Below are 11,957 nucleotides of genomic sequence, written 5' to 3'. Positions count from 1 at the left end.
GTTATCACGGAATTGTCTCTATGTTTTGTGCTGTGAAAAGAAAACCTGTCCATTTGGAAATCTTGATGATGTTGGTTTGCTTTAATTGTCCTGCACCATAAGTCATCTTTAGCAGCATTATACCATTTAAGTTCGGGTAGAGAGAGGTGATTTATTTATTGGGAAGAACTCTATTTATCATTTCATTGTCAGTAACATATCGTGAGGAAATTTAAAAAAACCCGTATGGAATATTGCAGACCAGCAACAATAGGTTTCTGTACGTCTATGCTAAATTCTACCCATTTAGGGAGTATTAGAACCGGCAAATAAAATCCAAAAGAAGCAAAGGTTTTCTATGGAAAGCAAAATGTGATTTTTTTTTCTTTTTGTCTCATGTTCTTCCCTATGAGTGGAACTCAACCTGTGGGTCATGATTTGGGGGTCAAATATCAGACATCCAGCATTTCAGATATTCACATTGTGATTCATAACGATAGCAAAATTACAGTTATAAAGCAGCAATGAAAAATGACTTTATGGTTGGGGGTCACCACAGAGTGAGGAACTGTATTGAAGGGTCACAGTGTTAGGAAGGCTGAGGGCCGCTACTCTGTCTGTTAGCGAATCAGAAGTCAGTTCAAAGTCCACCCCGTAAATAACATGAGTTGCATCAGATCGTTAGCACATCTGTGGTGGACACTAGAGTTGTCTGTGGACATTTAGAAGCATTAGAAGATGTTGTTTTACAGGAGCAAGGGACACAGTTTACAGATGCCACGGGTCAGTGAGAAGCACATTTTAACACTAAGAAAGCTCAGTTCCAAGGCATTGCACGCGTTAAACAAATGTGGCCTCCGAGCTATATTTGTAGCTCTTTAAGCATCTTTTAAAAATTAAAAAAATCTGTGATAATATTTAAAAGAAAACCCTCATGGCCACTGGGGACCAGCCTTGGCTCTACTGTTTATTCAAGATCCTGTGCTTCCTGTTCAGCAGTCATGGAGGGGACATTAACACAGACACTACTGAAGGACCAAGGTGAGGCTATCGTCGGGTAATGCAAGTACAGTGTGTTGAAAAGAGGAGAGTAAAAAAGATTAAATAAAATAATAATAAAAAAAAGGTAATTTAAAAAAAACTGTCAAAAATACTGTTAAAAAGTGCGGTCATTAATATTCTTTCCTTGGCCTCTAGATGGCAGTGTAAGCTTAGATTTCTCAAACAGTAACGGGAGCCGACAGAAAGCATAACTTCGTTATCCATCATTACTGCAACATTATTTAGCTGTTACTCATACCGAGATTCGTTCCATATAACAGTATCTGATGTGGCAATTTCTGTGATTCAAGGACCTCATTACATCTTGAGAACCAACTGATGACGTCTCTAAGTTTTACCGGTTTTACGGGGCAGTTCATCGCGTCCTAAGTATAAGCTTTGCCTTAGTTTTAATTACCAAGGTTACATTTGAGACTAATCGTGCGTAAGGACCAGGAAAGCAGACAGTTTTAACTTTGAGGTGTTTTGTTGTATTACCACAACGAAGGGGTGTGACACCCCCTCCCCCATCCCTCCACCTCCCCACACCCCATCCTCCCGACCCCCAACCCTGCTCACGCTAAGCAAGCGCTCTGCACTCTGAGCTAAGAACTGTGCCACTTCCGTTCTTTTTTTTTCCGGAGCTGGGGACCGAACCCAGGGCCTTTCGGTTGCTAGGCAAGCGCTCTACCACTGAGCTAAATCCCCAACCCCACTTCCGTTCTTTTTTTTTTCCGGAGCTGGGGACCGAACCCAGGGCCTTTCGGTTGCTAGGCAAGCGCTCTACCGCTGAGCTAAATCCCCAACCCCACTTCCGTTCTTTTTATCAGTTACAGTTGCCTTGGTTTTGTTTGTTTTGTTTTGTAAGTCGTAAAAGTTGAAACCTCGGTAACTTTAGACCCAGGTAACATTTTTTTACTGTCACATAAATATCTCTTATAGTAATCCATGCTGCTCCCAACCCCCACCGGGAGTGTATATTTTCTGCCTTGGGTACTTCGGAAGCATATCGGAGTGATCTGTCTTAGATCAGACAAGGTACAGTATAGGGCTGAACTTGACCATGCTTCCTACGTGTCTTAGATAAGGTCACTATGGCTGTGATGAAACACCAGGACCGAAAGCAAGTTGGGGAGGAGAGGGTTTGTTTCATTCAAAGTTCATGTAACAAACAGCTCATCATCAAAAGCCTTGAGGGCAGGAACTCCGACAGGACAGGAACCTGGCAGGAGCTGATGTAGAGGTCATGGAGGGGTGCTGCTTACTGGCTTGTTCCACATGGCTTGCTCAGCCTGCTTTCTTAGAGAACCCAGGACCACCGGCCCAGGGATGGCACCACCCACAATTATCTGGACCCTCGCACTGATCACTACCTAAGAAAACGCCCTACAGATCTGCCTGCAGCCTGATCTTAATGGAGGCAATTCTCTCAACTGAGGCTCCCTCCTTTCAATGACTTTAGCTGATCTCAAGTTAACACAAAACCAGGAAGGACACTAGGTCCTGGTTTTCACCAGTCTGTGCCTTCTGAGAGCAAGCTCTGGGGTAATTACTTCTGTGTCTACAAATGTGACATTGTCTTCGGTTGCTGTGCAGGCTCAGGGGGGTGTCTTGAGGAAGTAAGAATGTTCTTCCTGAGATGTCAAACTAAGCAGAAGATCGCTTATGTACTAAAGTATGTGCCACAGGGACATATTAAAATCATTACAGATTACAGGAAACTGAGTTGATACTTGGGGCAATTCTAAATGTCATAGGAAAGGCTTAGGGACAAAGTTTAGTCCTGATTCAGAGGTAGCTTTTCTAGTCCTCCCAGTGGGCATTGTACTTAAAGAAAGCGAGGCAACCAATCCTCATTTTTATGCTCAACTGGCATTTGCTGGTTCACCTTTATTATTATTATTATTATTATTATTATTATTATTATTATTATTATTATTATATTTCTTTTCTCATACAATACATTCACACCACTGTTTCCCCTCTCTCCACTCTTCCCAGCCTGGCTTCTCCCTCCCTCTGTTCCTCTTCAGAAAAGAAGAATAGTCCTCCCAGGGATATCGACATGACAAGCTACAATAAGACTAGGTACAACCTCTCATATCAGGGCTGGGTGAGGCAAACCAGTAGGAGGAAAGGGGCCCCAAGAGCAATCAAAGAGTCAGAGACAGCCCCACGTCCACTGTTAGGAATCTCACAAAACCACTGAGGCTAACAACCACATCACGTATGTAGAAGACCGAGCGCTGACCCACACAGGCTCTGACATTGCTCCTTTAGTCTCTGAGCCCACATTCCATGGGCTGTGTTGTCCTGGTGTCCTGGACTGCTCTGGCTCAACCAACCCTTCCTCTGTTCTGCCACAGGGTTTCCCTGAGCTCCAAGGGGAGGGGAGGGACCTGAAGGAAGGCTCACATTTTCAACAGAAGCTGTAGGCCACCTGCTTAGTGACAGCACCGGCAGTTAGACCATCAGCAAGCTACAGCCCCCCCCCCCCCAGAATGGAATGAGACCTTATTTTATTGGACTTATTCCCCCACTTAACACATGGTCCTGCGAATAACTGTATTTCATGTGATGGAACTGTTGCCTTTAAAACCGAATCCAGCTGTCACAAGGGAGCGCCACCTCCAAGGGGCTGACGGTGCAGACGCAGGAACAATTGGGCAGCCAATTGGGCAGCGGGACATTGGGCTGCGAAAGTTTGAGAGACGCTACTGAGCTGTGAATACCTCACCTAGAAGACTGGCTGTACCGTGGCCTTGGTGTGTTAACTACAAAATCCAGTGGAATTCTCTATTGCCATAGCCTCAGGTTTAAAGCAACTGTAGTCACCCTTTTTTTTTCTCAGACCTGGATATGTTGTATCAGATAAATCTGTGAAAGACACACAAATGAGTTATTATGTTACTCACAGAGGCATTAATGCTACATATGTCATGCCTTGAAATTTTACCAATAAGGTCTTCACAGAAAGTCTTAAAAGACCGTCAAAAGAGTGTCTCATAGCTAGAGAAAGCTCAGAAAATTCCAGCCAGTGTTCTTAAAGTTGATGCCACCTCAGCGTGTTCTCTGAAACCCTGTTTTCCCCATAGACTAGTTGCTTTTCATTGAGAACTGAGCTGATTCTGTCTCAATACATGCTGTTATATGATATTTGATAACCCTTTTAGTTCTTATTATGACCTGGCTAGCCCCCAAATAATCGAGTCAGAGTGTCATTGATTCATTTAGCCAGCTTTAGCACAATTATTGGAAAATTACCCTTAAACTATCTTTCTATGCTAGACTGGCTATTTCCCAATTGTTCTCCCCAAGTTTCTTGCCCCAGTTATTTGTTCTCCATGGGTCTGTCCTCAGGATCTCTTGGTCACATCACATGTTCTTGGTCCATTCCATCTAATGGAGGCTCCTCTCTCTCTCCTCTCTCCCAGCCTTGCAGTCCCTACCTAACCATGTCCTCCTCCAAGCCTGATACCAGAAACCCTGCCTATTTCTATTCTCCCCGAGTAACTGACTGTAGCCACTCTTATGTAACCAGTAAGAGAATAAAAACCAAGCAACGTTCATATGACATCATTTGGTGTATGTGAGAAAGTGCTTGTCTGGACTGCAACCAAATCTTGGGGGCCAGTATTTAGCATTTGAATACATAGCAGCACCAGACCAAACCCCAACAAATACAAACTATACTTTAAATGTTTAGGGTCTGGGGAGGGGGTTTAGTGAATGAAGAAAGCCCTTCCCACATAAGGCCATGGATTGCAGCATCCACACAGAAGCCAGGCAGGGATGGTGGCTCTGCTGTAACCCCATCCCAAAGCAGGCAGAAATGGGATTCCTTGGAGCAAGCTGGCTACATTAGCTGAGTCAACGTTTTCTGGACTAGTGAGACTCTGCCTCAAGAAATTAAATGGAGCGCAATTGAGGAAGACACCCGTGGTGGTTTGAATATGCTTGGCCCAGGGAGTGGCACTGTTAGTTGGTGTGACCTTGTTAGAGTAGGTGTGTCACTGTGGGTGTGGGCTTAAGACCCTCATCCTAACTGCCTGGAAGCCAGTATTCTGCCTTCAGATGAAGATGTAGAACTCTCAGCTCCTCCTGCACCATGCCTGCCTGGATGCCTTCATGCTCCCACCTTGACGATAATGGACTGATCCTCTGAACCTGTAAGCCAGCCCTAATTAAATGCTGTCCTCGTAAGAATTGACTTGGTTATGGTGTTTTTTCACGTGGTAAAACCCAGCTAGGACCACACCCAACATCGACCTCCACACATACATGCACCCACCCATGCAAGCGTGAGTATACATGCGTGTATTCCACGTATACAAGCCTCCAACAGGGCAAGTTTTAAGTGGAAAGGAGTTTTAAATCTCCTGCTTCGAAAGTTTGCTCAAGTTAGGATCATTACGGATTACTTGGATTAGTATTCCTCGATGCTAAGAGGCCAGAAGGAAAAAGAAGCTCGAACCTAGTCTTACAGGAGCTAAGCGTGAGAACAAACTGGAAGAGAGCTCAACAAGGTAGGGAACTAGAATGCCCCTCCATTCATCTCTGAAATGTCTGACGCTTTCCATATATTTATGGTTCAAAGCCTTGGAGACCACTGGCGGTTGAGAAGAGGACAAGGGAAGCGGCAGACTACAGTTAACGTTTGTTCAGAATAGTTCTGGCCATCCCGGAGAGCAGCGCTTGAGCATGTCACACCTCCCACCGCCACCAGGGGCAGCAGATGCCAGCGTCGCAGTTTCAAGGTTGCCATTGTCAAAGGATTTCGCTCTCCAAGAGATAGTTTGATCCCTTATGGCCCGGTTTTCAGCTTGATTCTGAAGCCCTCTGCTTTAATGTATTTTTCCCGTTTTCATCTTGATTCTGAACACATATTTTTGATAGTCTACAAGCTGTGCTGAGTACCTGATGTGACAATGAATGCACACTAGAGTGGCTCCAAGTGCAATAGGAAAGAAGATAACATTCCGCTTGGGGACATTAAGAGCTGCAAGCTCTCCGTTTTTTGTTTGGTTTGAAAGGCCACATACAGAAAGAGTACATGGCAGACTGAACGGCAAAGAGGAGAGAAAGCATCAGACTTCCGGTGGATTTCCGGCCTCCCCACGTGACCAGTGATGTACTGCCTGCCCCTCCCAGCACCCCTTCTAAATCCTTAAATGAGAAAAGGTCTTAAAAATTTGCTCGAAGTAGGCAGGGTAAGGCCGCTTCCTAAGAGTGCGCCAGTTTAAAGAACAGGAAGAGGACTTAATGGATTTGATCTCGCTTAGTTCCGGTCTGAGAGGTCTACTTCTAAGTAGGGAAAATGACTCTAATCTTTTCTCACTTTGAGGCGGGAGCTGATTTACGCTGCACGTGAGGATGGGGCCGTCTCTTACTGAGAAATATCGCAGTTATGGGGAAGGGTAAAAATAGCCACGGAATTTAAAATTTAGACATTAGGAAATGTGAAATACAAAATAAGCGATACATTTCCTCAATAAATGCCTAAGTCAACAACTTATATCGAAATAAAATCCCAGTTATTGGGTGAGAATTTGGCTATGAACTCAAAGCAGGAGCTCTTGGGTTACTTTAAAAGGGAAGGGATCAAAGAGCCGGTCTCCCTAGCTGAGGCCAACCGGGCAACAGGGCAGGGCGGTGCGTGGATGGGTGTAGAGTCCAATTCTTTATGCTTTTATACTAACTGACCCAATTCTAAGAAGCCTTTGTGGTATTTTCCTAGACTGGGTAGGTCAGGATTCTGCAGTTTTCAGTACAAAAGGATTTTAATTTTAGCTTTGGTTGTTTCCACCCCAGCTCAGATTGTAAACGACTCGAGGTTTTCTCTTTGTTTGCTTGTTGTTGATTTTTTTTTCTCCTGAAATGCAAAGAGGGACTTTAAAAAAAAATCTATAAATAAAAATCTTCACGGGGTTGGAGATTTAGCTCAGTGGTAGAGCGCTTGCCTAGCAAGCACAAGGCCCTGGGTTCGGTCCCCAGTTCCGAGAAAAAGAAAAAAAACAAAACAAAACAAAAATCTTCATGATTCTCTGCAGTTATAATACATTGAATTTTTGCAAATGATTTTCACAAAAAGCAAATTCTAATTGCATTAGGGAAGTGACAAATTTATGCTACAAAAAAAAATGGTGCACGGAGTTCAATGAGCAATCTTCAACATGTTGAGCTGAGTCCACTAAAAAGGAATTATTTTCCGGGGGGCAGGGCATGGCATGGTTGTAGAAGTCAGAGGACAACGTGTGGTGGTAGTTGGTTCTCCAGAAAATACCGCATGGTCTTGCTTGTGCATGGCGTTTCTGAGGTTGATTAGGGGAGCAGAGAGTAAGTGATGGTTATCAGAGGCTTGCTGACAGCAGGAACTAGGACAATGTCGGTCAAAATACAAAATTTCAGTTAGACTTAGAGAATCTGTTCAAAATATCCACTCTAAAGCCATTACGGTGACTGTCGTTAACAACGGTCTGAACCTGGAAACTGTGAGAGTACGTTTTTCTCCTCACTGCAAACCAAAGATTTGGTAATGAGGTAATTGGCTTGGTTTAACTGTTGTTCCACAGTGTGCATGTGTTTTAAAACATTTAGTATGCCACAAATATATAATTTGTAAATTAACACAACTGATGAAATGAAGAGAAGCAACTTTATAAATAAACATAATTTTAAATGTTTTATTGACATATTAAATATACACACAACTGTGCTTCAGTACGACACTTCCCGTTCATGTAAATAGTGCATAGCAAACACATTTGTCCATCATTACTTTGTCTTGTCTCCTCCTATACTTACTGGTTCATTTTCTTCCTCTTCTCCTTTCTGAGAGAGAGGAGTTGGGGGGAGAAGGGAGAAAGGAGAGAGAGGAGAGGAGGGAGGGGAGAGGGAAACAGGAAGGAGAGGTGTGTGTGTGTATGTGTGTGTGTGTGTGTGTGTGTGTGTGTGTGTGAGGGGGGGATGGAGGGGGAGAGGGAGAGGAGAGGTATGTGTCTGTGTGTGTTGTGTGTGTGTGTGTGTGTGAGAGTGAGAGAGACAGAGAGAGACAGAGAGACAGAGAGAAGAGAAGGGAGAAAGGAGAGGAAGGAGGAGAGAGAGGAGAGGTGCGTGTGTGAGGGGGAGGAGGGAGAGAGGAGAGATGTTTGTGTGTGTGTGTGTGTATGAGAGAGAGACAGAGATAGAGACAGAAAGAGAGACAGAGTCAGAGACAGAGAGACAGAGACCGAGAGACAGAGACCGAGAGACAGAGAGAGACAGAGAGAGACAGAGAGTGACCTAAACAGTATAAGAACATTGGCTTACAGAAGCATGGTGGAGGGATTGATTCAGTGCCATGAACACCATCCTAGTATCTGCATGACTGAAGAGACTCTCTCTCCCACATTAACCTTTAGTTGCCTAAGTGCATCCTCAGAGAGGGATGGGCCCCATGAGCTCCTCCCTTTTCCATGACAGGTTATTGACAGGCCCAGTCTGGTGCAGGCTGTCACACCTGTTGTGAATTGAGTGGTGCACAACTGTAAGGTTTTAATTTTCTAATTTATGTAGGTCGGTTAGTATTATATTTTGAAATTATACATTGTAACAGTCCCACAGGCCTTAGCATAACCGATGCCATGTTAGAGGCACCATTCCCATCTTTAAAACTGTCACGTTGGCCCCAAAACCTACTGAAATGAGCACAGAGACTTAATCCATAGTTTTTGGCTTCTGTAGTTCTGTTTCTTGCTAACTGAAGTGTCACAACCGGGATGTGACTTTTGTGCCTAAAAGACAAAGGGCTGTAAGGCTTGGGGCAGCATGATTTGGGCAAGTTCCAATGAGGCTGCCTAGCAACTAGCAGTGCTATCTTTTTGGTTTCTGCAGTGTCCACGTGGTAGTTTCTGCTGGGCTTCCCTCACAGAAACGTTCATTCTTTTCTGTGCTGGGCACAGACACCATGATGTCTGTATGACACTCAAGGGAAAGCTTGAATCAAGGGACACTCAAGGGAATGAGTTCTCCTTCCAGCGGGTGGGCCCCTGAGAAGGAACTCAGCTGTCAGGTTGGGTGGTAAGTGATTGGCTCAGCTGTCTTGTGGCCTGAATGACAATGTAAGTTTGAACGAATGAATCAGTGAAAGACCTTTCTCAGTTAATGACCAAAGTAGTGAGCACCACTAACCACTCTTCATTACTCATTAGGTTTATGGGATCTTGAGAAGAAACTCTTGGGGTCAGCTTTGCAGAATAGCATGCACCGCCATACGTGTGGTGTATGTGTGTTAAAGAACGTGAGCAAGGAGCTGGGGTCATTTTTCACGTAACTGGGATCCGGGATGAAGTGGAACTCCCCATTTTGAACCTTGAAGTGTAACTGCCTCTAGCTGTCTTCATTCCCTAAAAACACCAGGCTCCGTCCCAGCGTTACTGAAAGTATCCCGCATTGTGTTAAGGAGTTAGAGGCCTCAGCCCAACTGAAAACACGTTGTTTGTTCTGTACATTAAATTGTATATTATACACAGCCAGAGAGGGTGGAGGAGTGCATGAAGACATGAAGACGAAGCTTCTCAGTGCCTTAGACCATCCTGCACTTTCAGGATAAATTAAAAACTTACACTGGGGATGGAGAGATGGCTCAGTGGTTAAGAGCACTGACTGCTCTCCCAGAGGTCCTGAGTTCAATTCCCAGCAACCACATGGTGGCTCACAACCATCTGTAATGAGATCTGGTGCCCTTTTCTGTCTTACAGGCATACATGAAGGCATAATAGTAGGTATGTAATATACAAGTAAATCTTTTGAAAAAAAATCACACATTAAACTGGGGACCTATATAAAACTAGACTTTTATCTCTGTGCATTTCTCCATTTTCCTCTCGGTTTAGTTCACATCCCCACGCTATCTCCGTTGACAAGTGATTTCTTTACTACCATAGCCCTGAGGTGTCGTAAGTGGGTGACTTCAGATCATATTCCCATGATCCCTGTATCAATGACGATGTGGTTTCCTCCAAGGAAGAATTGCTAGGAGCCAGCCTCCGACTTCAGTGTCTGTTTGGATTCCACAGTGACTTATCCCTTGCTCCTCTAACCTCTCATGGCTTATCCGACTGCTCCTCAGACCTTGTTTTTCTAAGAAAAGCCGGAAGCTACCCCCCTGATTTTCTCTGTCCATTTTCAAATGCTTATTCTTTTTAATCATGCGACCATTATCCAGATGATATGTTCAATAAAATATTTTGAAAATCTAATTATTCCAATGGCAGTTCAATGGGCTTTCTTGGGAGCTCTCGGGTCATACTCCTACATGCTATGCATCTTCTTTGATAAGACAAGGGAACGAACTTGTCACTTCCAGCCCTTGATTACAGGGTTTGTAACACTGTGTCTTCTAAGACATGAGTTAGAGCATAGATAGGTCACTATGTAAACAATCCACAGGGACTTCTTTGATTATAGTTGTGCAGGAAGGCAAGTTTCTAGTTCTCCTGAAAAAAATCATGCACAGACAAGGAAGAAAACGACAACTTTGCAATCCCGCACATATCAGAATAAGCAGAGGTAAAGTGTGTGTAAGCACCACCAGAACCAGCTCGAACCTGGGACAAGCTATGTGGCTGCAAGGTGGCCTCAGAAGTCTGTTAAAGCAGACACCCTTTCCCCTCTTTTTATGATGTGTTCACGTGTGCGTGTGTGCATGTGTGCATTCCCGCCTCTGTGTGTGTGTGTGTGTGTGTGTGTGTGTGTGTGTGTGTGTGTGTGTGTGAAGGTCGGAGATCAACACTGGAGAGCTTCACCGACATCTCTTACTCTCTGAGAGAAGGTTTCTCACTGAAACTTGAGCTTGCTGTTTCCAGTAGAGGATTCTCCTGTTCCCCAACACTGGTTTATGACCATTGTCACATCTGAACTCAGATCTGAACTCAGATCCTTCTACTTGCACAGCAAGCACTTTACCCATCGTGCCATCTCCACAGCCCTGAAAGCACATTTCCAAAGCGACAGCAAGCATTTTCTAAGTAGAAGTGTTGCACCCCATGTGGATAAGTCAGGTTTAATCATGTTTGGGGTGAGAGAGTCAGCAAGCACTGGTGTGGAAGCAGAAAAATCCTAGTGTAAGAAAGTAACTTACTTTGTTTTCTGTGTCCTAGTCAAAAGCTTCCTGCAAAAGTCTTCTCAGGAAATCCAAAACTCGATAACAAGTGATCCAGGGTCAGGATATGACTTCAGGGCTGGTGGGTTAATGTGGAAGGAAGAAAGCAGTGGAATTAACGAGCTGCTACAAAAACATGGGCAAGAAGAAGAAGGAGGAGGAGGAGGAGGAGAAGAAGAAAAAAGAAAGAAGGAGGAAGAAAAGAAGAAATAAGGGGAAAGAGAGGAAGAAGCAGCAGAAGTACAACAGTGGCCAACACATTAATTAATAAATTAATTCATTAATTAATTTCATTCCCTTCTCTTCTCTTTCCTTTATTTTTCTTTTCTTCAAGATAGGGTTTTTCCACGCTGTCCTGGAGCTTGCTCTATATACCAGCCTGCCTCTCCCTCCCCAGGGCTGGGATTAAAGGTGTGTGTCACAACCGCCCAGCAGTTTCCCTCCCTCTTACTGAAAACAGATTCTTTTCTCATACAATGTATCCTTAATACAGTCTAATCCCCGCCTCCGCCCCTCTGCTTTCCCCGGCTCCCTCTCAGTCTGTAAGCTCACATTGCGCTGCTCAAATGATCCAGAGGACCTTGTTCTCCTGCTATTCTCCATCCCTTCTGGCTGTTACTCTCCTTCTGCCCCTGTTTCAGCAAGATTCAGAGCTTTGGGGGAGGGATTCGATGGTAGAACCCCAATCAGAGCCGTGCATTCTAAGGAACCTCTGCGTTCTGTTTGGCCACGAGTCTCTCCCATCTGCTTCTGGGGAAAGCTTTTTTTCTGATGCTGACCAACGATGGCACCGATC

The 11,957-nt window shown here is 44.4% G+C and overlaps 2 long non-coding RNA genes across 5 annotated transcripts; one reads left to right on the top strand and one right to left on the bottom strand.

Annotated features, from left to right (window-relative positions):
* Positions 1–1,696: 1,696 nt before the first annotated feature.
* Positions 1,697–11,454, top strand: LOC108351538 (uncharacterized). 4 transcript variants are annotated; one of them, XR_015625913.1, is made up of 3 exons: positions 1,697–2,058; positions 3,022–3,108; positions 3,629–4,595. It is a non-coding gene; the product is annotated as an uncharacterized LOC108351538 (long non-coding RNA). The 4 variants fall into 4 exon arrangements; XR_015625912.1 differs by lacking the exon at positions 3,629–4,595 and adding an exon at positions 11,160–11,453 and having other exon boundaries at positions 1,850–1,924; XR_015625911.1 differs by having other exon boundaries at positions 1,850–1,924; positions 3,629–4,596.
* LOC108351537 (uncharacterized) lies at positions 9,835–11,822 on the bottom strand. The gene is made up of 3 exons (XR_015625910.1): positions 11,714–11,822; positions 11,141–11,240; positions 9,835–10,496 (listed from the first exon to the last, which is right to left on the bottom strand). It is a non-coding gene; the product is annotated as an uncharacterized LOC108351537 (long non-coding RNA).
* Positions 11,823–11,957: the final 135 nt, after the last annotated feature.

This window comes from Rattus norvegicus, chromosome 7, assembly GCF_021556685.1.
Source record: "Rattus norvegicus strain SHRSP/BbbUtx chromosome 7, alternate assembly SHRSP_T2T, whole genome shotgun sequence".
Classification (NCBI taxonomy): domain Eukaryota; kingdom Metazoa; phylum Chordata; class Mammalia; order Rodentia; family Muridae; genus Rattus; species Rattus norvegicus.
The sequence above is the reverse complement of the archived record's forward strand: the minus strand, read 5'-3'. Positions and strand labels throughout refer to the sequence as shown.